Source organism: Stenella coeruleoalba (assembly GCF_951394435.1).
Source record: "Stenella coeruleoalba genome assembly, chromosome: 6".
Classification (NCBI taxonomy): Eukaryota; Metazoa; Chordata; class Mammalia; order Artiodactyla; family Delphinidae; genus Stenella; species Stenella coeruleoalba.
The window spans coordinates 13,987,787-14,012,994 of record NC_137151.1 but is presented as its reverse complement, the minus strand read 5'-3'; positions in this window follow the sequence as shown (position 1 = coordinate 14,012,994).

Genomic DNA, 25,208 nt, shown 5'->3' with positions numbered 1-25,208 from the left:
TCAGCCAGCCTGCTCTGAGACCATGGGTCATGCTCAGTCCTGACTTCCCTCCCCAACTTGGAAGCAGGCAACACAAAGCCCTAGGCAGATGGCTGAGAGTATCATCTTCTAAGACCTTTTGACTCTTTGATCCCAAGGACTTGCTGGGAGAAGTATGTGGACCTCAACTTATACTACGTTCTACTGCATGGGGAAGAAGGTTTCAGCAACATTTTAGTAAAAAAAAAAAAAAAATAAATTTCTGTGCTGGAGAGCCTGTGGAAATAGAAGTAATGGTTCTAATGGGAAATCATAATGCACCTAGCACACCGTGTGGCAGGAGTCACACTCTCCCCCACCTAACTCCCACCATATTTTTAAATAATATCAAGAAGTAATAGCTCATTTACAAGAAAAGCGTCTTGTGAGCAATTCTAGCTGCTTTAGCCTTTAGCATTTATAGCCTCCATGACAGAGTTAGATGAAGGATAAGGATGTTGGATATAGAAATTGGATGAGCCAGGCTGCAGTGTCTACCACAACAGAGTCAGGATTTGAACCTGGTCTATCTGACTCCAAGGCCTATTCCCTTAGTCATGATTTCTACAGACTCTGCTTTATTTGCAAGAGAAAAAAAAAGGTCAACCAATGAAACTTTAAAAGAGCTAAGTTATAAGAGTGAAGTTGAGAAATGAATGGACTATTCAAACTGGTTAATTGAGAAAACTTCATAAGGAGGCAAATGGGGGTCTAGATGAGAAAAGGACTGAGCCGTTTAATGAAAGAGAAAAGGAAGGAGGTGAGGTGGGGAAGGGGAGGAGAAGAAGAAGAGATACAGAGAAGAAAGAGAAAGAGAGAAGGAGAAGGAGGATGAGGGAGGGGAGGGAAGGAGGGAAGGAAGGAAGGGAGAAAGGAAGAAAGGGAGGGAGGAAGGAAAGTTTGGGTTTAGTGTATAATTCCATTTGGAATTTATTCTATATAAGTAATATAAGGATCCAAGCTTGCCAGAAAACTCTGAAACAATTTAATAGTTGTCTATGGCTTGAAGGGGAGTGGATTTCACCACCCCAAAATATGCCAAAGATAATATTTGGCTTGAGGATTATTTTGAGCTTATCAAGGTCAATGTCTAGAGGAAACAAGGTTGTACCTGGAGAAACAGGCAAAGTGTCGAGGCTGAAGAGCAAGATGAGAATGGAGAACAACAAGTCAGCACACCTGAGAATAAAAGCATAGAGAGGGCCGGGAAGCAGTGTATAAGTGGCGACTATGCATGGCACTCCAGTTCTAAAATGGCCCTCATGAGCTATGTTGAGTGTGAGCAATGCACTGGCTCACAGGAGAGATGATGGAGCAGGCAAAGGCACTGATGTGATAACCCTGTTGCATTGAGATGGCTTGTCACCATGGGGCATCCACCAAAAGGTTTTCTCTATGGGTCTCAGTTTGTTAACAGTGCAAATATATATTGTCTGCTCTCCTTGCCTATTTCCCTAGATTCCTTTTTCCAGCTCTGCAGAAGCTGGTATGATTAAATGTACCTTGGCTTCATCATGCATCCCCTCCAGGCATTTGAATGGTCTTCTTATCATCTTAGGCCATGGAGCATGTCTCCTTAACCCTCTGCCAAAGATCACTCAGTGAATGAAGCCAAATGCAGTTCTTTTAGAGCTGTCATTGACTCAGTGTAGGAACCATTCTCTGAGCACAATGTATGGAGTGTTTTCCTTATCACTGGGCCATGAAGGCAGCTTAAGTGGAAAGCTGGCATTTGAGGTTGGATGATTGGCTTCTGGCGTGTTTTCTCCCCATAAGGTAAGAACTTGGATACTTTTAAAGACTAAGAGAAGATGGGCTCCATTATTTTTCATATTCATACTGGAGGCCTGTGGTCTGCATTCTGCATACATGCCTCTCAGAGCAGACAGCCTGGTGCATAATTCATATTTGGACACAGGCACTGTGAAGGCCATACAGAATGCATGCATTCTCTAAGCAGGTAGAATGTTCAGCATCCTTGTCCTCTTGTACTGGGCTTTATTTTGCATCCTGCTGTTTGCTGTTTGCTTTCAGAGCCTCCATGTACAGTTGTAAACTAAGCTTATAATTTGTGCAGGTTGTGCACTGCAAAAAGGCTCCTTGTCTAAGGAGACTCCATTATATTGTATACATTGTGGCTTTGTGTACTTACTGCACAAAATCTGGAAGATGGCAATAAGTGTCTTGTTCTAAAAAAACATGGAAAATATTCTGACAGATGGCAGTGAGTGTGATGTGGAGGAAGGGGTACTTTTTTCTTATTTGTACAAAGTCCCTAGATGAGTAAATTTTAGGAAACTTGAAAGACAGAGAGGTTTTCTTCCTTGCTTCAGTATATGAAGGTAGCCAGGTGTCTGTGTGGCCCTACCTAGGTATTATCTGGTGGTAGCTCATCGAAATGATGGGCAGAGGGTCTCTTAATGGGAATTGAGGAGGCAGCCCTGGCTTGGCTCTCTTGTTCTCCAGAAATGTGAATGGCTTTCCTATGACCAGGGAGAGATTGGGAGTGGTGATGGTCTCCATGAGAAGTGAAGACCCACTTCAGCAGTAGAGCCACATCTGTCTAATGGCTTCCTTTTTTAATTAATTTAAACCCCCTCCAAGGCAACCGTTGCCTAGAATAGTCACTTCCAACTGACTTCTATTTAGTTTTTAAAGTCACATGGGAAATACATGAGTATGGTCTCTTCCCTAAGTAACAAGAACTCTCAACTATAACAAATAAACTCCAACTCTTACTTGGTCATTCCCCCCAATCCTGTCTTCTGAAGACAATCATTGCTACCCTTTGGCATCTCTGCTTCCAGAGCTTCTCCTTGCATTTACGTCCACATATGTGGACCCATGAAACATATAGTATGGTTTCATGGGAGTAAATCTCACCTAAATGGTGTCATAGATTGCTCTGCAGCTCACTTTTTTTACACAACAGTACATCTTTGAGATCTTTCTCTGTTAGAAGACCCAGAACTACCTCATTTACTTTAGCCACAGCATTTAATAGCATGGCTGTGCCATAACTTACGAAGACATTCCTCTCTGGTTGGGCATTATAGTTGTGACTGGCTTTTTTTATGTATCAACCTTGCCATGACATACGGTGGTGATCCAGGCACATTTTAGAACCTGAGGTAGGCCAGACCTCTGAGAATTAGCTCAGAAAGCATCCCAGGAGAGAGGGATGCAAAGCCTGTAACTGAAGCTAAGGCTCTGGAATTTCTGTCTGAAGATCCTCATCCTACTTTCCCTAGTGACTACAGATCAAATTTGTTGGAAACTGAGAAGTTACTGTTAAAGCAAGACACAGCCCATCTTCCAGTTTAGAAGGAGACTACAAAGAGAAACACATTTAAAAGTGGAATCAAATCCCTCCCTGGAACCAAAGCAATTAGTCAAATGTTGAGTAATCCATGCATCCAAAACCCAAACCAACTTGAAAGGTTAATATTGATCAAGTAAGGAAATTTCAGCTCTACAAACCAAGCAAAGAGGTCTTGAAAAATGCTACTTATTTTAAGTATTTATAATGTTTTTCTTCATTTTAAGCAAATGAGAAAAGAGATTAGTTCCCTATCCACTCCATGAAGGTGGAGGGTTACATTGGCTAAGAAAATCCACTGATGTGGACAAATGGAATCTACTACACCAGAAGGAGAGGAAATTCATTTTATTTCATCATCCTTACCATTCCAGTTAATCTTGGATTACATGAAGCTCCAAAAGATTAAGTTGTATTCTGCTTCTTTTCCCACCAGCTATGCCTGGGGAGCTCCTACAATTCCTTCTTGACTCTGCCCAGCATCCTCTACTGCAAGACTGCCCCTTCCCTCCCAAACTAATTTCAATACCAGCATAGCAGTGCGTACATATCTAAATATCATAGCACTTCTCGTTTTGTGTTCAAATAAATTACATGTAAGCTTTTTCAGAGGAGATAGTACAGTGTGTGTATTGTGTTCCCCCAATATATAACACAGTTTCTAGCACATAGAAAGTTCTCAATAAACATTTATTGACCTGAAGATCTCTAAGGAAAGAGAGTACTCTTATCATTCAATAATCGCTAAAGGTTTACAGAAATCGGACACGATGGGAAAGCAGTAAGTCACTAACTCATTTCAGCAATTCACCTCTAACTCCTCAAGGAATTAACTCTAAGAAGTAAAGGTTTTCCTTTCCCTCATTAAATTCAAGTATACTTCCTAAAATCTTCAGAATCTGGGATTTTATATTAAGGATTCTTGGTTAAATGAATAGATTTTAGAATCAAAGAACCCAACAAAACTTTCTACAGTTAATTGCAGCAGTAAGATCTAATAAAGAATTTTTCACCTTTTCTAAAAAGCGTCTTTCCATTTGATAGATAAAAGCTCTCAGGTTCCACTCTTGGAGATTCTGTTGTGTCTCCTGCATCAGGTTGAGGAAATGCCTCACGCCTGGGAGAGAATCTCTTGGCTGTCTCAGGAGCTGAGCTAAGGTTCAGGAGACTAGAAACCACTTCCAGTATTTCCTTTATGAAAGCACATGACCTTGGGCATATTTGTCAACTCTTACGCCTCAGTTTCCCCATATGCAAATTGGGAATAATAAATATGTCCTGCCTACCTAATCAGACTGTCAGATTCTATCACTCCTTACACCATGGCCAAGCATCACCTCAGCTGTTGGAGGCTTCCTCAGCACTGCTGTTATACACATTCCCATTAAGAAAAATATTAGATGCAGCTGCAGTGGACTGCATATTCTAAAAATGACCACAGCAATATCTCTAGTTTCACATATTCTTCCAGTATGTTGCCACTCCCTCCATTTCCCTCCCCTTGGCCTTGAACAAGTCTTTGTGACAGTTTCCACAAACAGAATGCATGAAAGCAGTGCTACATAAGATTCCAAGTTAGGTTATAAAGGACATATCTATCCATCCTTTCATCCTTCTATCCACTCATCCATACATTTTATTTTTTGGATGCATTTCAAAGTAAGTTGCAGACGTCAATACATATCATCCCTAAATACTTCAGCATGCATGTTGCTAAGTAGATCCCAATATTTGTTTGCAGTTCTTTTTTGGCAAAATGTACAGAAAGTGAAATACACAAACCTTACATGCCCAATTGAAGAATTTTATTTCTTTGTTTCAGTCATTGACATTTGAAGTCGTTTGTTACCATAGCATAACCCAGCCTATCCTGGCTGATTCATTCCATTGAATGTTGTGTTGCCCTGTGATATCACCCCCACCCCAGACGCCCTAAATCTTCCATTCAGTCTGCCACACATGCAGCCTGGAGTTGGTGGACTGGAGAGAGGAGATGGTCAAGGAAGTCCCCAGTATAGTGATGTGGTAGCAAAATGGGACAGTGTACGAGTCGTCGAAATGCAAGTAAAAATTAAGAAGTCTAAACTAGAAGACTGTGGTGTCAGAGGCAACTTGAAGACATGCAAGTATCACTTCTCCCCCACCCCAGCGCCCCCAAGACCACTAGAAAATATTGGAAGGAGACCCTGAGTGTCCCCTTATACCCTGGCTGAGGATTTGAGCCAACTTGACTTTGTTGGCCCAGGTGATTACTCCCTCCTCCTTGAACACTTTCTTGGTTTGGCCTCCAGGATCACCCTCTATCCTTCCATGACTTTAAATACAGTCAATATGATAAAAATTCTCAAATTTACATTTCCAGCATGGATTTCTCCCCTGAACTCCAGACATCATGATCTGACAGCCAAGTTAATATCACTACCATTAAGTCTAATAGGCACCTCAAACTTAACATGTCTAGAATGGAACCTCTGATCATCCCCCCAACTTTCATTCCTCTTGCTGTCTACCCCAACGAGGTCACATTCATGGCAACTTTGCTCTTCCCATCGCTTAAGCCCAAAATCTTGTTCTCTCTCTCTCTCTCTTTCTCTCTCTGCCCCTCTCTCTTTCTCTATCTCTATCTCTCTGCCTTTATCTCTCTCTCTATCTCTCTCTCTACTTATTACATCAAGATTCATTATTATCTTTACCTTTAGTATGTATCCAGATTCTGATGACTTCTAGACAATTTTACCACTACTGTCTTAGCCTAAGCTACCTCCATCTTTCCCCTGGATTATGTCAATAGAGTCCCAGTAGGTTTCCCTGATTCTATCTTTGACCTCAACAGTCTATTCTCAACATAGCCTGAGTGATTCAGTTACACATAAGTCAGAACACAGCATGCTTCTGCTTACACCTCTCCAATGGTTTCCCATTCACTGAGCTAAAAGTCCCTAACAAGCTACAAAACCCTACCTGATTTGGTCTCCCCTTACCTCCTAACCTCACTTGCTTCTATACTCCCTCTCATTCACTGCTCTCCAAACACATGGGCTTCTTGTCTATTCAAGCACCCTCCTGCCTGCCCTGAATCAAAGGAATGTTCTGCTAACCTAATTAGAAGATGTAGTCAGTTGCAGCCTTTCTCAGAGATCAGTTATGTCCACAAGGATGAGACTAATTTTCTCTTTCTAGTCTGCAGACTTCAATACAGAGGCAGCAATCTCCTTTTATGGTCGCAAGGGGAGTTGTCACAGCTCTAAGCCTTGCATAGTCCCACGAGAGTGTCCGAAACAGAAAGCAAGGGAAGTATTAGCAAAAGGGCTCTAATCTCAAGTGCCTCATCTTGTCAGGGAGGTAAAACTCTTCCAAAGGGCACCAGCAAAGTTCCTCTCATATATCATAGTCCACAGCATACCCACTAGCAAAGAGGAAAGTGATTACTGAGAACTGAAATATTGCCTGCCATATCAGTAAACAAAGGATGTTGCAACTATCATGCCATTACATTTCAGCTGCTGGGACAGTGACCTCTGAGGGAACTCAGGATGGAGATAAACAGGCTGCCCACTGCCAAACCCATCCAACAGTCAGCCCATGCAGCCACCTCCATAGTGCACCCTGAGGAGACTCAGGATGAGAAAACATAGGATACTGGCCCCAGATAGCTGAGGTGCATATCAAAAGAATGATTTCAGTGAGCCCAGACTCTTGCATCTTCCCATACATAGAGAAGAACTAAATTCCTTAACTTGAGATATCTGGTTTTCTTTAATTAACAGTAATCTTTTGATGTTCAGAATACCCGGTCTTTGTTGCAAAAACTCCTATATATCCTGATTCCTCCTCCCCCCTTGACTCTTTGGAACAGTTTTCTCAGCGTTATCTGAGATGCTGTGTCCTGAGCTTGAAGTCCTCAGAAAGTCTGCCAAATAAAACGTAACTCTCCACTTTTAGGTTATGCTTTTTTTTCAGTCAACATTACCATGATAGTCACCATCTGTCTCACTGGGGCTGGGCATATTATGGCAACATCAAAGTAGACATTATAGGAGCAAGGAGGAATGGGGCAGCCAGCATCTCCTAGACACCACTGACAGGCCACTAGATTCAGAAAGAGGAACCCTGGACCCAATACTTGCTCTGTCATTAAACTTAACAACATTTATAAGTAATGCCCCCCTTGTAGATCACTGCTTCCTCATCTGCAAAATGAGGAGGCTGGGCTAGACATTGCCTTCCACTTTGAATTTTCTCTTATTCTGTGAACTTCCACGTGTCGTAAAGATCTGAGTCTTCCTATGTGCCATTCCTCATATATATATACATCTCCTAAAATGATAGAAATGCCAGGATGTCTTTGATCATCTACTTTAAAAAGAGAAGGGAAATTTTAATAAGAACATTTTGTACTGCTCGTTCCTGGCTGGTCTTTAAGAATAAAGGATCTTTTTCTACCATTACTGACATTTTAAAAACAGCCTTTCTGATTCAGTAATTAGGTCCCAAAATCATTCAGCATAAAACTATGGCTTCCCAACAATTATTCTAGTGAGGAAGTTAGAATGACCTCTCATATCTGTGTTGCTCATGGTAATTCCTAGCCATTATCTTATTACTCAGTTTAAATACAAGAAAATGGAAATAATTCTCTCCTTGACACCAGGACCTCTGTCATTAACAGAATATGGGATTGAAGTCTTTATATGACCATATGAGTAGGCTTGGCACCCTGCTCTCCGAGAGTAACTGGTGCTGAGAAGCCATACAACAAATAGTGAGCTCCAAATCCTCCAGTGGAAGGCACAGGGAGATCGATCTATCTATGGAAGATGAGAATGAAAAAAATAGACAGAGAGAACTAAACCATGTGTTTTTACGTGTTGCAAGAATAAAGGGACAAGTAAATCAATTGCTGTGGCAGAAAGCTCCATTTGGATGTATCTTAGAATCTGCACAAATCAGCCATCTCACTTCCTCACTCCCTCTGCCTTTGGCAATGATTCACCTTGACTGTTATCATTTGTCAGCCCTACTTCTTTGATTCTCATGTTCCTGCAACAGTAATTGCAAAAATGCTTAGAGATAGTAAAACACAATTCAGCCCTGGGCCCTTGCACACAGAGATTCTTTCAGCTGACCTCTTACCCGAGTGGAATGGACATTGATTCAGGTAAGCCCTCTCTCGGCACCTGTTTTCACAGGGTGTGTCACCTTTTTACCCCCAGCCACTGTCTGTTAGGGCCTTTGGGTCCGTACTTAATTGGTGACACAAAATGCACGCACCTTAAGCAAGTGTAACATTAAACGTGCAGCTGCCTTCTGGTATTTATCAAAAGCTCAGTTTAGAGAAAAAATTATGATGGAGAATGTGTAAAATCTATCCTTTCTATCCTTCCATCCAGATATTCTAAGGTCCACTCTTGAATTAAGCTAGACCAGCAGGAATTTGTGAACGAAGACTGTCTTTCGCCTTTTTCCCTTTCATATTCTCAAAGGCTTTCACTGACTTGAGCTTTGGTGTGACGCCATCAGTCTACATTGAGAAACACAAGAGACACACCAGTGGAACCTCAGGTCTCTACACGGAGGAGGTTGAGGACACTGTTGCATTATACAGTGTGCTCATTAGAGAGAATCCCAGAAGGAATGTTATTCTTGCCATAATATCAAAATGAATTGTGCCTCTCCTTAGGGATGGGTTTGTTTTTATTCTCATGTACTCTGAATAGTACAACCAAACAAATGTTCCGTTTCATTTAGTTTCTAGAATACTTACAGAACAATTTGAGGCCCATCTGTTTCAAGAGTAACAGATTGTATAGTCTGCATTTTTGTTTTGCCTTCATTCCTGGCCCCTTTTCATATCTCCACCAGTATATTTCTTTCTTGTTTCTCACCTAATCCTATTTATGGTGTTTTAAAAAAATTAAATGTATCCTTATAAATGCTTTAAATCATTTATGGACAATAGAGGGGAAGGTTTTTATTCATTTGTTCAGGCAAATTAACATGAAAGTAAATCTTACCAAATTTTAAGAGGCATTTTAAACGTGGTTCTCCTTCCCAAAACCTCTGGGAGACATGATAACACATACAAGACATTCTGACAATTTCCTGGTAAGTGGCAACTAACAAGTGCTTCAATCCACAATGGCTCAAAGGTCTATGAGAAGGCTGTGTCTAACAACTGTGCAGAGGGATAACTAATGGCAGGAAGGAATGTGGTTACTGATTACTGGCCCAGAACTGGAAGGATGAGCACCAAAAGCAAATATTGTGTGTTTAATACTTTTTGCCAAAGCCCAGCCTTAGCATGGTAAAGAGCAATGTATGAAAGACTCCAAAAGTTTGACTGAAGTAATACTGGTAGCACAGAATGCCACATCAGGCCAAAACAGACAGCATGTGATACCCATAACAATTCCACACAACCTTGAACCACCACCTTGGTTGACTAGATCATGCAATTGTCACATGTATAGATTAGGAAGCTTCACTTTTACTCAGGATGAAGAAAGTTTAAGGTTGAAAATGAAAAATAAGAAGAGTTGATCATATCAGCTGCTGTAAAGAAAAATATAGCTTGCAAACTTTTTAAAAGCTAAATCTTTAAATTCTCTGGGCTGAATATTGGGAGACGGGGTGGGGGGGTGGAATCTACAACAGGTGTAATTCAATTCTTGCATTATATGTTGCTAAAATGACATTGCCTGATATTAAAAGTTCCTATAAAATAAAAAATCCTCATGAACAGCATCAGAAATAAAACCCAAGTCCTGAAAAATTGCATCTTCCAGCCCAGCCTCATTCCAAATCAAAATATGTATCTCTTTTATTCATAAAATGATACATATACTTATGACTAAAAGCCCAAAGCTGGGCATTTTGAAATGAGTTATCTAACCTCAGAAAGCAAATAAGATCATTTCCTTTCACATCTTTTCACTCCTAGCAATTACCTGACTGAATTTTAACCTGACTCTAAACAGGGAGGGAGCATCTATTTGCCCTGGCTGAATATTACAGCATCCATACACGTGTTTTCTTCCTTTCTAAAAGTCTATCTCTTAATAAGATTTTTTACTGATTTCCTCAAGCAGATTTCCACCATCAGATATGCTGGCCATGCCTCACAAATGGCCTGTGTTTTAGTGGTTACTGGTCATTATGTAAGGAAAGAGGAGACCATCTCCTTCTGTGTGACTCAATGATTTAATAATTATTAATGAGACATTATGCTTTTGTACATCTCTGACAGATGATTAAGCACACTATAAATGTTTAACTTAACATCGTTCGTTCTCTGTGGTCTGGAAATGTGATGCCAGAGGCCTACCCGTGCTTCACACAATCAGAAAAGACACATTAGATCATGGCAACATGGCAGCATTGTTGATTTTTTCAGTAATATTTACAACCTTCAGGTAAAATGTGAAATGAGAAAAAATATGTATGATGATGGCAGGTCCTTTTAATTGAAAGCTGTTCCCCATACTCATTTGGAAGCAACTTATCTTGTAGGCAGGGGTGTTGGGGTAACTTTTAGGCAAACTTCTTGAGCTGTGTCTTCTTGCATCAGGCTCCGGATGGCCAGAGGAGCCGCATTCTCACCCTTTCGCGCAAGGCTCATTCTTGCCAATCCTTGCACACAGGAACTTTGGCCCACAGACCAAAGTTGCATGTCAGAATCACCTTGAATTTTGCTTCATATAGATTCCCAGGCCTCCCCTAGCCCAATCAAACCAAAATCTCTTGAGGTGGTCACAAGCACCGGTATTTTATTTTTAACTTCAAAATGTTTCTAAAATACAGCCAGAATTTGAGAACTCCTGACATATACAATCTGCTCTGCCATATTTAACACATGGACCCAAAATTCTTTGACAGGTCTCCCATCAGGAGGAGAGGTCTAGGGTCCCTCCTCTAGAATCTGGGCTCCATGACAACTTGACCAATCCGTTAAGGCAAAAGTGACATCATGCCAGTTTCCAAGACCAGTCCTTACCAACCGGCAGCTTCTACTTCCTTCCTGTCTCTTAAGACCTCATTCTTGGAATCCAGCTACCATGCTGTGAGGAAGCCCAAGCAGCTGATCCAGAGTCTAGCTGAGCAACCAGACTTCCAGTCATGTGAATGAGCCACCTTGGAAGTGGCTCCTCCAGCCCCCAGTAGACCTACCCCACATCTCATCACAGAGACGTGATGAGACCTGCCAAGCCCTGGCCAGACTTCAGATTCATGGGCAAAATAAGTAATGAGTATTCTAAGCCATTAAATGTGTGGTGGTTTGTTAGGCAATAAGTAACTGGAACAACTGCTCCCCCAGATGGTGTCATGGAAAGGGATTTTCTCTTTTAAAAGTTGAATCACAAGCATTAATGAATAGGCTCAATGCCTCAAAAAATGCAGGCTTCCACCTTCTCTTCGGCCAAAATAATGAAACTCCCCTCCCGTCTTAACACATGATATAGCTCCTCCATGAAGCCTTCCCAATCTGCATTAATTCTCTGTAATTTTTTCCAATCATCTCAAGTCTTGTTTACAAAATTAATTAGCACTTTGGTCACATAAAATTATGAACTCAAAATTTTGGATAACAATTTTCATTTGAAAGATAGTTTGATGAGAAGATAATAATAGTCTTTGAAGAGCCAAATTCTGGAAAGGGGTACAAAGGCTTAGATGGAATTGATAAAAATCAGATTGAGTAAGTAAAGAATGCAATGATGGATGGAGAAATTACAACGTGAGGGGGTAAAGGGGGTTGTTTACATAGTGAGGAGCTAAGTGTCAGCAGTGGGCCTTAGAATATGCACTAGCTGGTTCTGGCTGCCATAAGAAAATACCAGACTTGGCTGGCTTAAACAACAGAAATTTGTTTTCTCGCAGTGCTGGAAGCTGGTAGTCCAAGATCAAGGTGCCAAGGTTTCTGGTGAGACTTCTCTTCTTGGCTTGTAGATAGCTACCTTCTCGCTATATCCACACACAGCCTTTCCTCTGTGCAGGCTGGGGAAGAGAGGGCTCTGATGTCTCTTTCTCTTCTTATAAGGACATCATTCCTATCAGATTAGCCCCCAATCCTTATGACCTCATTTAACCTTAATTACTTCCTTAAAGACCCTATCTCCAAATATAGTCACATTGTAAGTGAAGACTTCAACAGATGGATTGAGATGGGGGGCAGGGAGGGGGACACCATTTCATCTATAACAGAATTGGAAATCCTTGGAAAACCTGGAGAATTACACCTTCCCTACATGCCCCAGGCTGGGTGGTCATTTTGCCATCACTGTTACTAATAACAATAACAATGACAATCATTATTGATCAAAAACCAAGTACCCAATATTTCACATTATCACATTTGCTCCTCAAAACAACTCTATAAAATAGGTTCTATTCTCTTCATTCTTATATCTGAGGAAGCTGAACAAAAGAAAGTTCAATAGCTTATCCATGACCTCATAGCTGGTAAATATCAGAACACGAATTTGAACACAGGTCTGTGGTCTTCAAAGCCCCTGCTTGCAATGCTAAACCAAGCTACCTATTTCTTTCATTCATTCCTTTGTCCCTTCAAAAATTATTGAGCACCAATTATGATCCAGGTCCTGTGTTTGATTCTAGAGATACAAAGTCGAGCTGCAGAAAAAAAAAGTATTCTGACACCTGTTAAGACAGTAAGGAAGACTTTATTCAAGGGACTACCACAATTTGGGGGGGGTGGTGGGAGGGTGCAATAGGGGAGAGAGGTCAGGCTCAACCCTGAATACAACAAGGACAAGGGGGGGTTTACAGCCAAAGAGCAGGGTGAAGGTCAGTGGATGAAAAATTACTAAGAGGAAACAGTAGGGATAGGAGAATTCTTGCTAGACCAACTCAACAGTATTCTTGCTGAAGGCAGACAAGGGTGATAAGGTATTGAGGGTGAGGGATTTGATTAGATATCAAGGGTAGGGGATTTTTCGATAAACTGACCCAGCAGGATTTTTGCTGAAATTGGACTAAGTGGGCTAAGGACAGGGTCCAAATCAGGATCTAGTCAAGAAGAGGGCTCAGAGGACCCTGACTAAAGTCGGGTCAAGGAGAGAGTCTTTGCTACCCTGCTTGCAAGGAGTTTATAGTTCAATGAAGAGAAAGACACCAGTCAGCAGTTGCAGTGTGGCAAGATAAATCTGTGGCTCTCTTACCACGCAAATCACTAGGCTTCCTCCAGTTCTCAGAAATCAGTATTTGCACCTATATACTCTGGTTTTGAAATTGGCAGAGAAAAGTGCAGGAGGTGCTGTGTGTGCCCCAGTTGAAGCCAAGCCAGAGATGCCACGATTGTGAGACGCTGCTTCACAGAGGTTAGAAGCACTTGGTAGTGATCTCAACCATGGATCAGGCTCCACTTATTTTTGACACTCAATAGCTTCAAAAAGCAGGTTATCCCTAGAGGCCTCCTACACAGGTTTCCTCAGAGCAAATCAGTTATCTCTTTGTGACACAGTCTTTGGTCTTCCTTCTCGTCTATTTCCTTGGTGCCACTAACCAAATTCCTGACTTGTGCTCAGCCAGCCCGAAAACACAGAATGTTACTGGACCATCCTTGCCTCTTGATTCAACTTTTATTTTAAAAGCTGGATTCCTTTGCAGGGCAAAAATAATCTGCCCCTAAATTGATTGGGAGGCTTTAAGAACTGCAGCAGAGGGCTTCCCTGGTGGCACAGTGGTTGGGAGTCCGCCTGCCGATGCAGGGGACATGGGTTCGTGCCCCGGTCTGGGAAGATCCTACATGCCGCGGAGTGGTTGGGCCCGTGAGCCATGGCCGCTGAGCCTGCACGTCCGGAGCCTGTGCACCGCGACAGGAGGGGCCACAACAATGAGAGGCCACGTACCGCAAAAAAAAAAAAAAAAAAAAAAGAACTCCAGCAGAATTAATGACCCCGGTTTATCCCAGTTCCTGTCGTAGACCTGGATATACTGCCAGATTGACTGGAAATGGCCTGGAATGATTCTGAAGTTGTTCCTAGAGATTGGAGGCACACAGTCGCTTTCTGGGATGGTTTAAGCGCTGACCAGTATTGCCAAGAGGATCCTGAGGGAAGAAGCCTCGAGAGGTTCCTAGGGTCCACGCTTCGTCCTCTCTGCTTCCTCCACCACCAGTTCTTACACTTGCAACTCTTTCAGCCTTCTCTGTGCCAGAGCCTTACCTCTGCCTCTAGCTCCTGGCAAGAGCACAGAAATTATCATTTATTGTTTTCAATTTTTAATATTTGAAACTGCTTTTTTCCCTACACTTTCCTAAACACAGTACTGTTGGAAATATTTTAATGTTCCACATAAAACAAGAAAATTGTAATAATTTGTCCCAAAGATTTTCAGAAAAGAATATAAAACACTGGCATAATGACATAGTCTTTAGCTCAGGGTATTATATTTCTATTATATAGTTATGGACCTGCCTTTTCTTTTATTCCCATTGGATAGAACAGTTTGCTTTAAAACCTTTTAAGTTCTGTTTTAAACATCATAAAATTTATATACTGACAAAACTGTATTGACATTTTCAAACTCCGAGGTATTTCCACAAGACAGTTTACATCTGGAGCAGCCCGGGGGTATATGTTCTGGTTGATAAAGCATTTAGGTGTTTGGGGATGTCAGACAAAATTCCAGTGAGGAAGGAGCATGAGATAACCTGAAAAAAGAAGTCAGGATGGGAGACAGTGAGTTTGGGGAAAACCTTCATTCCTGATGGGCAACAACTAAAATGCCCTGGGGTTCACCCTGGCAAACAGGGTGCGAATGACTGAAACTCTTTTTTTTTTCCCCAGAGATGTCAATCAAGAAGTGAGTTCAGGCAGTTGCATAGTCAAACTGCTGAATTCTTTCAGCTGAGTAATATCACCAGTGCAAGTAGGAAATGTGTTTAGATTTTCTCAGTGATATAAATAAATAATGTTTAACCTAGTTCTGTTATACTCTATTAGAATAGATAGAAAAGGGGTCTCGAGTTCAGTGACCTCATACCTCGTCATGACCTAGAAAAAGTGGTCACGTAGGTAACATACAGAGTGAAGCTTCCTGGGTGTATTATCATTGGATGTAACATAGGCATGAGAGTGGGAGACCAACAAGACATGCCTGATTTGACCCTTAGCCATCTGGTTTAAGACTTTTCTGACCCAGAAATTCTAGGATGGTGGACATACGGACTTCTACGGTATGATAGTTAATTTTATGTGTCAACTTGACCAGGCCACGGGGTGTCCAGATATTTGGTCAAACATTTTTCTAGGTGTATCTGCTTCTGGGTGAGGTTAGCATTTGAATCAGTAGACTGACTAAAGCAGATTGCCCTCCCCAGTGTGAGTGGGTCCCATCTAATCTGTTGAAAGCTTGAATAGAACAGAAAGGTTGAGTAAGGGAGAATATCTCTCTCCCTGACTATCTTCAAACTGGGACATTAGTCTTCTCCTGACTTTGGACTTGGACTGAAAGTGAAACTCACACCATCGGCACTCCTGGGTCTCAGACTTGCCTCTGCAGATCTTGGGACCTGTCAGCTTCCATCATCGTGTGTGCCAATCCCTCATAATAAATCTCTTTATATATGTATGTCCTTATGTGACATACATATATAACTATATGTATATAATCATACATCATCTTCTAATGGTTCTGTTTCTCTGCAGAACCCTGACTAATATACTCGGTAACCGTGGGGTGCATAAATGAAGCCCTGCACCAACAGAGGAATCAAGAGAGAGACAAACAGATGCAGACAGGTACAGAGCAGAGACACACAGAGAGAGGCAGATAGAAAGAAACAGAACAAACACACATGACAGAAAGAAAGCAGGAAGGTATGCACACAGACATACTTATGCACAGAAGCACAAAGATAAGAGAAAGGTAAGAAAAAATACAATATCTCATTATGTTCTCTCTGATTCACTCACGGAGCTTTATTTCTCTATTTCAGGGAGTACATCTGAGGGGGAAACATGCCCCTTATATCTTAACTGCACCTCTGCCCAGTCAGAACCAGCTGTCAAAGATGCCTGTGAGCCAGCTACCTGAGCGGACTGCACAGCACCCAGGAGGAGAGGAATGGCTCTGACACCTCCCGGATACGAACCTGCGGCTGCACCCCAAGCCTGAGACCCTCTGTAGGTGACACCATGTAAAGATGGCTCACTGTAAACCGGGCATCTCAACGCAACTGCCCACTGGAGTCTCCTCAGACCTGACCCACCTTGGACCAGTTAAATCAGAATCTCTAGGGCCGAGGCATTGCTGCTTTTTGGAAGCTCCTCTGGAGAACCAGGAAGCAAACAGGTTTGGGTTCTACTGCTTAAGGCCATTCACCTGGGTTGCAGAGCTCAAACCTGAGAGCAATGCAAGTAGCCAGGTTTGATGATGTTTGTCACCTGGGCACACGACAGTTATCACTGACGTGCCACGAGGTCTACTTTCTGTGCCACTTTCAAAGCTCCAAAGAGCATGGACTAATCCCAATAGCACACTGCCACTCTCTGGTGCCAGGCTAAGTGCTCTACAGATGTTGCCTCATTTACTTCTCACAACACCTTGTGTCATGTAGGTATTACCTCCGTTTTTCAGGTAACGAAACTGAGGTCAGAGCGATTAAGTGGTTTGCTAAGGTCAAATAGCTAGTACGTGGCAGAGGCAGGGTTCGTAACCAGATCTTCCACTCTGCTGCACAGAAAACAGTGATGGGAGGCTTGGGTTTTATTCCTTTCATGTTTCATGCTGTCTTCCACACAGATCATTCTGAAAACGAAAACCAGCATTGCCTTCTGTGCAGAGCACAGGGCCACACACAGCAAGGCACGCAGCGCTTCCATCTGGGTGATCTTATTCTGGCCACGCCAACTGCACAATACGCTGTCACTTTTCCCTTGCCTGGGAAAAGACACAATTAGAGCAACAGCCCACCACAAATGAGGGGGTGAAAGAGCTTTAAGTGTCTTCATTGACTTTAATTAAGCTCACCAGAGAAGTAGATCACAAGGGATTCTGCAGAACTTTCTTTAGTTTTATTTATCTTATTCTTAATTCTGATTTAACAAAAAAATATTTTCCTCAAACCTATTCCACCAGTTTAGGGCTTTCTTTATCTATTAAGAAACAGTGCCATCTACTGATACATTTACACACTGTTCATATGAACCATGAAAAAAATAATCATTGTTGTTTACACCTTAATTATGAACGCTTTCCAAGATGTGGCCCTCCTTTCCAAATGCCTGTTCTGCACTTATAACCACATATATTATTTTCTTTTACAGTGAAAATGACAAATGAGTTTGGAATTACACTAGGACTTTCAACCATAGGTCTTGAAAAATGGTGCCTCAAATCAAGATTTAATGAGGTAGGGAGCCAGGAGGCCCAGCACAGCAGTGACCACACCTGTTCACCTGAGCCTGCCTGGGAGCTGCCTAGCCAACCCAGGAGGGCATGAACCCTACATTCCAAAATACCTAGGAATCAATCTAAAAATAAGTGTGTTTGACTGCTACACAGAAAATTAGAAACATTATTAAGAGAAGTCAAAGTATATCTAAATAAATGGAAAGCTATACTATGTATTGGGATACATATTCACAACAGGACTGAAATCTCCCCCAGAAGGAATAAAAATGGGTTCTGGAGGGATGAAAAATCTTACTGTCCTTATCTGTGTGTAAGGCACAGATATACAGTATATCTGTGACATTAACATTTCATAGAGGTAGGGGAGTAATTAGGGGGAAGAAGTCTAAAAAAGACTCTTTGGAGGAATATTAGGGAAAAAAAGCTTGAGAAACCTGAATTAGGAGATTCAATATTGTAAATATATCAATTCTTCCGAACCAATTCATAGATTTAATTTACTTCTAATGAAAACTCCGAGAGAGACAGAGTAAATTGACAAGCTGGTCATAAATGTATTTTGAAGGGAAAGGAAGGATGGACAGTTTACGGTATATCAAGACTCAAGATAGTGCTACAGTAACAAGACAGTGGTACTGGCCCAGGCCAGGCAAAGAGACCACTGGAGAGCCCAGAAACAAATACGTGTACTTTTTGACACTTGGTTTACAGAATAGTGGAGAGCGGACTACCTTGTCAACAAATGGTACTTGGATTTCCATAGGAAAGAAATGAACACTGACCCTTCATAACTTCTGGTGGATCATAGGTATAAAGACCCCAGACCAGCAGTGTCAGTACTACCCGGGAACTTGATAGAAATGCAAACTCTCCAGCCTCGCCCCAGATGTGCTCAGCCAGAAAGTGTGGCAGTGGGTCTCAGCCAGCTGGGTTCAGTCAAGCCTTTCAGGTGACTCTGATGCACAGGAAAGTGTGAGAGTCACTGTTGTAGAGGCTAAATTAAGGGACTATTTGCATGATCAAGGTAAGAAAAGGATTCCTAAACAAAACATAACTATAAAGAAAAAGATGGGTAAATAAAAATGCAGACCTTCTGTTCATCAAAGGAGACCACAAAGAAAGTTAAAAGGCAAACTATGCAGTGGAAGAAGAAACTTGCAACACAAAGCTGACAAAGTCTTACATCCAGAACATACAAGAACTACCTATCAGTAAGAAAAAGGCAGACAACCCAAAAGAAAAATGGGCAAGAGACCTGAATAGACACTCCTTAGAAGATAACATCCAAATGGCCAGGTACCCAGTAAATTTAGAAATTAGAGAAATAAAGGTTAAAATTACGGTGTAATACGATTACAGACCCATCAGAATAGCTGAAATTAAAGACCGGCAACATCCAAGTGTTGGCTGGTGAGACTATAGAACAGGAGTTGGCAAACTCTCCTTATGGAGTGCCAGATGCTAAAATTTTTAGGCTGTGCCGTCAAGAGATAAAACCAAGGATATATACACATACATGTATGTATATGTGGTGCTTATATACATACGTGTTGTATTTTACAATTTTAGTTTCATATATATGTGTGTGTATATATATAGTTAAAATTGTAAAATACATATATTCATATATATATATATATATATCATATTTAGCTCTGCCTCATTCTTGGCACTAGATACTCAATGCACAAAATACCAAATGAATCAATTACCTTTAAGAAAATAAGTACCTTTCTCTTTAATTAACTATATTCATTACATAAATAAAATAAATTGTACTTCCTCTAGAGCTGATATCAGTCTCAGTTTCCACATCTGCAAGAGAATGGCTCATCAGCTTTCACTCCAAATAATTCGATGATATATATATATTTTTTTTTGGCTGCGTTGGGTCTTCATTGCTGCGCGTGGGCTTTCTCTAGTTGCGGCGAACAGGAGCTACTCTTCATTGTAGTGCATGGGCTTCTCATTGCGGTGGCTTCTCTTGTTGTGGAACATGGGCTGTAGGCGTGCAGACTCAGTAGTTGTGGCACACGAGTTTAGTTGCTCAGTGGCATGTGGGATCTTCCCAGACCAGGGCTCAAACCCGTGTCCCCTGCATTGGTAGGCGGGTTCTTAACCACTGTACCACCAGGGAAGCCCCATGATGATGTATTTCTTAAAGACATTTTAAAGATTCCAGGATGATACCTGAAGGCACTTCTGACAAGTGCCTTGCCAAATGTTGTCACCTCTCTATTTGAGCTGTTCTTAGAAGACTGAACCCAGGTATCCATAAACACAACAAAATTCAATAAAGGAGCCACATTCAGTCCTGCCTTATTTATTCAGTGATGTGAGGGAAGGCAACTTTTATGATACATTGAGTTTCTCTCTTTTGCATTTAGTAATTCATCCATTCAACAAATATTTACTTAGAGCTTACCATGCCAAAACTTTTATTTTCACCATTTTAATGAAAATATTTCTGAAATATTTTATATCTTTCTCTGCCTTTTACACAAAGAAGGTGAGCATAATTTAATCTTTTCTTAATGATTCAGCCTCATCATGGAACCAAACTATACTCTAAACTGTTGACTTTCAAATACTATACATTTTAAATGAGAAGCCGCATTATACAATTCTAACATGTGAAATAGATAAAAAGAAGAGTTGAAATGAGAAATAGGGGTGTGGCAGAATCCCACCCACTTGGTATTTCTGGGACAACACAGAAAACTAAGACTCCAGGAATCATCATTAGAAACTTCTGGTGCCACATGGTAACGCTCTCAAAGGCTGCTGAAAGATAGAAGGCTACTCCTATGCTCAATAATCCTAAATTACGATCCAAAATTTCTGTCGTTTTCTTAAGTTTGAATGTGTTTTATAGTGTCCTTCTCAATGTCAGCAATCGCTTCTTGCTGCCTATCAGCATGGCTCTCTGTATCTGCTCTCCTCCGCCCACTCACCTGCAATGTTTGTGGTTTCTGCAGATGAGAAATCAAAGTCACCAATCTTCATAGGATTGTGGGTAGATCAAGAGTCCAGAGACTAGTAGGACTTGAGAGGCTCTTTCTTGAATAAAAGACATGGGCTTTACATTTTGGACCTTGAGTGATCTATTTTGACAGTCACACATCTGTTTTTCTAATTTCCAGATTGTCAAATATATACTTGAAGATAAGTAACCTTTAATGAAATCATAACATTCTCTAACACCATATACAAAAATAAACTCAAAATGGATTAAAAATTGAAATGTAAGACTGGAAACCATAAAACCCCTAGAAGAAAACATAGGCAAAACACTCTTTGACATAAACTGTAGCAATATTTTTTAAGATCTGTCTCCTAAAGCAAAGGAAATAAAAGCAAAACTGAACAAATGGGACCTAATTAAACTTAAAAGCTTTTTCACAGCAAAAGGAAACCATCGAGAAAGCAAAGAGACAACTTAATGAATAGGAGAAAATATTCACAAATGATATGACCAATAAGGGGTTAATATCCAAAATATATAAACAGCTCATATAACTCAACATCCAAAAAACAAACAACCCAATTAAAAAAGTGGGCAGAAGACCTGAATACACATTTTTCCAAGGAAGACATACAGATGGCCAACAGGTACATGAAATCATCAGAAAAACGTAAATTAGAACCAAGACGAGTTATCACCTCACACCTGTCAGAATGGCTATCATCAAAAAGACCAAGTTTTGGAGAGGATGTGGAGAAAAAGGAACCTTCATACACTGTTGGTAGGAATGTAAATTGGTGCAGCCACTATGGAAAACAGAATGGAGGTTCCTCAAAAAACTAAAATTAGAATTACAGTATGACCCAGCAATTCCACTCCTGGGTATTTATCTGAAAAAAACAAAAACAAAAAAAAGAAGCACTAATTCAAAAAGATACATGCAACCTAATGTTCATATCAGCATTATTTATAATTGCCAAGATGTGGAAGCAACCTAAGTGTCCATCAACAGACAAATATATATATACATATACATTGGGTTGACCAAAACGTTCATTCAGGTTTTTCCGTAATGGAAAACCTGAATGAACGTTTTGGTCAACCCAATATATACCACATCTTCTTCATATATATATTCTGTGTGTGTGTGCATATATATATAAAATACAATGGAATATTACTTAGCCATAAAAAAGAATAAAATTTTACCATTTGCAACAACATGGATAGACTTGGAAGGTATTATGCTAAATGAAATAAGTGAGACACAGAAAGACAAATACTGTATGACAGGGGTCCCCAACCCCCGGGCTGCAGACCGGTAGTGGTCCGCAGCCTGGTAGGAACCGGGCCACACAGCAGGAGGTGAGCGGTGGGCAAACGACCAAAGTTTCATCTGCCACTCCCTGTCGCTCCCCATCATTCGCATTAGCACCTGAACCATCCCGCCACCCCCGTCCATGGAAAAATTGTCTTCCATGAAACCGGCCCCTGGTGCCAAAAAGGTTGGGGACCACTGCTGTATTATATCACTTATGGGACTTCCCTGGTGGTCCAGTGGTAAAGAATCCACCTTCCAATGCAGGGGACGTGGGTTCAATCCCTGGTTGGGGAACTAAGATCCCACATGCTGTGGGGCAACTAAGCCTATGCTCCACAACTACTGAGCTCATACTCCTCAACTAGAGAGCCTGCGTGCCACAAACTACAGAGCCCATGAACTCTGGGCCCCATGCACCACAACTACAGAGCCCACACACCCTGGAGCCCTCGCACCACAACTAGAGAGAAGCCCGAGTGCCACAACGAAGAACCCGCGCCTCAACGAAAGATCCCATACGCCTCAATGAAGACCCCGCATGCCACAACTAAGACCCAATGCAGCCAAAAAGAAAAGAAAAGAAAAGAAAGAAAATAAATAAATAAAATAAATAAATATTTTTAAAAATAGATATTACTTATATGTGGAATCTAAAAAGTAAAGCAAACTAATGAATATAACAAAAAAGAAACAGACTCACAGATATAGAGAACAAACTAGTGGTTACCGGTGGGGAGAGAGAAGAGGAGAGGGGTAATATGCGGCAGGGGATTATGAGGTACAAACTCCTACGTATAAAATAAATAAGCTACAAGGATATGTTGTACAAAACAGGGAATATAGCCAATATTTTATAAGAACTATAAATGAAATATAATCTTTAAAAATTGTTGTAAACCTGAAACTTATATAATATTGTACTTCAACCATGCCTCAATAAAAAAAGAAGATGTGACCTTTAGTTAAGTAAGGAAATTCTCTACCATCAATTCAATGAGACTGAATTAGCATTGTAGATAGTGATTCCATTTTCTCAATTGAGGAATGTTTCTAGAATCTCTAAGAACCATATCTACTAGTAACTTTCCAATGCAAATATTTGGATTGACTCCTGTACATTTAAATTTACTTATATAAAATACTTATCTATAAGAACTGGGGAAGAAATTATTCTCCGCACCACACACGTACATAAACAAAATCTGTGCCCTTCATTTAACCCAACAGTCTTGGAGTTCACTGAATGAAAGAAGTTGTTGCCAGAAATAAACTGTTAAATTCATTCTAAGATGATATGCTCACCCCTGGCATTTTGGAGCCCTACTAACAGCAGCTGTCTTAGCAAATTGACGCAATTTCTTGGTATTATGAGAGCACTGGGTAAAAGAATGCATCAAATGGATTTATAAGGTGAAAATCTAAAACATACAAGTAGACAAAGAGCAAGCACACCATAAAGGCACACAGACTCAGTTATATCCAATGACCAGTTACAGAAACAAATTCAGTTCAATAACTTAACCCTGAATATATATTTCTCTACAGGCCTTAAGCATCCTGCAAAGTCACCTACAACTTTATTTCATATCACCAAAACATTTTGTCTATATGGAAACTGTGGAGTTTGTGGAAACAACAGTTTTAATAGAACTGAATGTAGTATCTGATTTCACATATGTATAAAATCTAAAATATGAATAATGTCTTAAAGGATATCTCTACTCACCAGATTTGTGATGCTTGAATCTCTCCTGATTCTTGGCAAGTGGTTGTCTGTTTATCGTTGGATACAGGGCCAGAGAACTTTCTGAATTACTTCTATATTTATTCAAGCCTTACTAGAATATATCCGTGTATTATTAAATATTTGTATTTGGTACAACTTTAATTTTGAGTTCGATGTGGGTTTCATTAAAACTATAAAATTCTTTCTAATACTTGAGAATACTCATACTTCAGATACGTAATGCTAAACTTGCAAATGTCAATTCAAAACATAAGCAGAATAAACAGATAATCTTTCATTTCTTCACAATAATAAAGTCTTACTTCTTGTATCTCATTTTAAGTGGTATGAATCCCTGCTCCCCAAAAGAGATCATTTAAATAAAAACAGCAATATTTTGAAATGATGCAAAATCTACTGATAACTATCTGAATGTGAGAAATATTTCTCTAAAAATTTAAATGGATTGCCCAGATTAATAAAATTACTTTAAGGCTACAAATCATATCCCTTTTGAGCAATCAACAGTTATCTTTCAGGTAACATAATTAAGTACTCATCTGAAAATAATTCAAGGTTCTTGAAATAGATCTAAAGGAAAATTCAGGGTAGATCTGATGCAAAGGATGGGGTGTTACGAAAACTCACCATACACTCAGAACAGACTTTGCAAATCCCCAGTTATTTTAGCTCAGTAAAAAGATAGAGAAAAAAGTTAACTGTTTTCTTTTTTGCTTTTAATTTAAAAAGAAATAAACCTTTTTTCTTACCACAGTGAATATCAAATTTACACAAAACCTTGGCTCATCAAATAGAAGCCAAGGCATAAAAGATTATTCAACATTACAGTAAAAAATTGATAAAACCCAGAGTATGTCAAAGCTATTTCAGCAGCTGCTGGTACATTCTGGGTGAAAATATCCATGGGAGAAAGCCAAACTTTAAATAGGGTCCAAAGCACCCCTCCAATTTGCACCAGGGATATTTTATCAGCTCTGCTCATTGAAAGAGACTACAGTCCCAGAAATCAGATAGAAACGCTTTCAGGGCCCCCTGGTGGTGATTTGTAGACCTCTGGCATCAGATACAAATGACCATGAATCAAATAAACCAAAGCAGCCAGGGCCCAAGACCAGGTTCTACAAACCGGTATCTCCTCTACATGATGCTTAGCATTTTTGTGTGTATAGTTTGTCTATCTCAGCCAGAGTTGATTCAATCTCTCTACATGTAGCCTACCACAAGAAAAATGTTTTTTCATTCCTCTCAATTTGCTACAACTTAAAAAAAAAGAACATTTTTAGTACCTTGACACAAATAACCCTCCCTGTCTCCCTCTTTAGATAATTTTAACAAAAAGCATATTGTACAACACTGGGCTTAAGGGTACAAACTCATAAATCTGCATGGAATCTACCTATTCTCAGCACTGGCAAATGAATTACTGTCTGCTTAAATCTTTTAAGTGTCAATATGTTAAGAG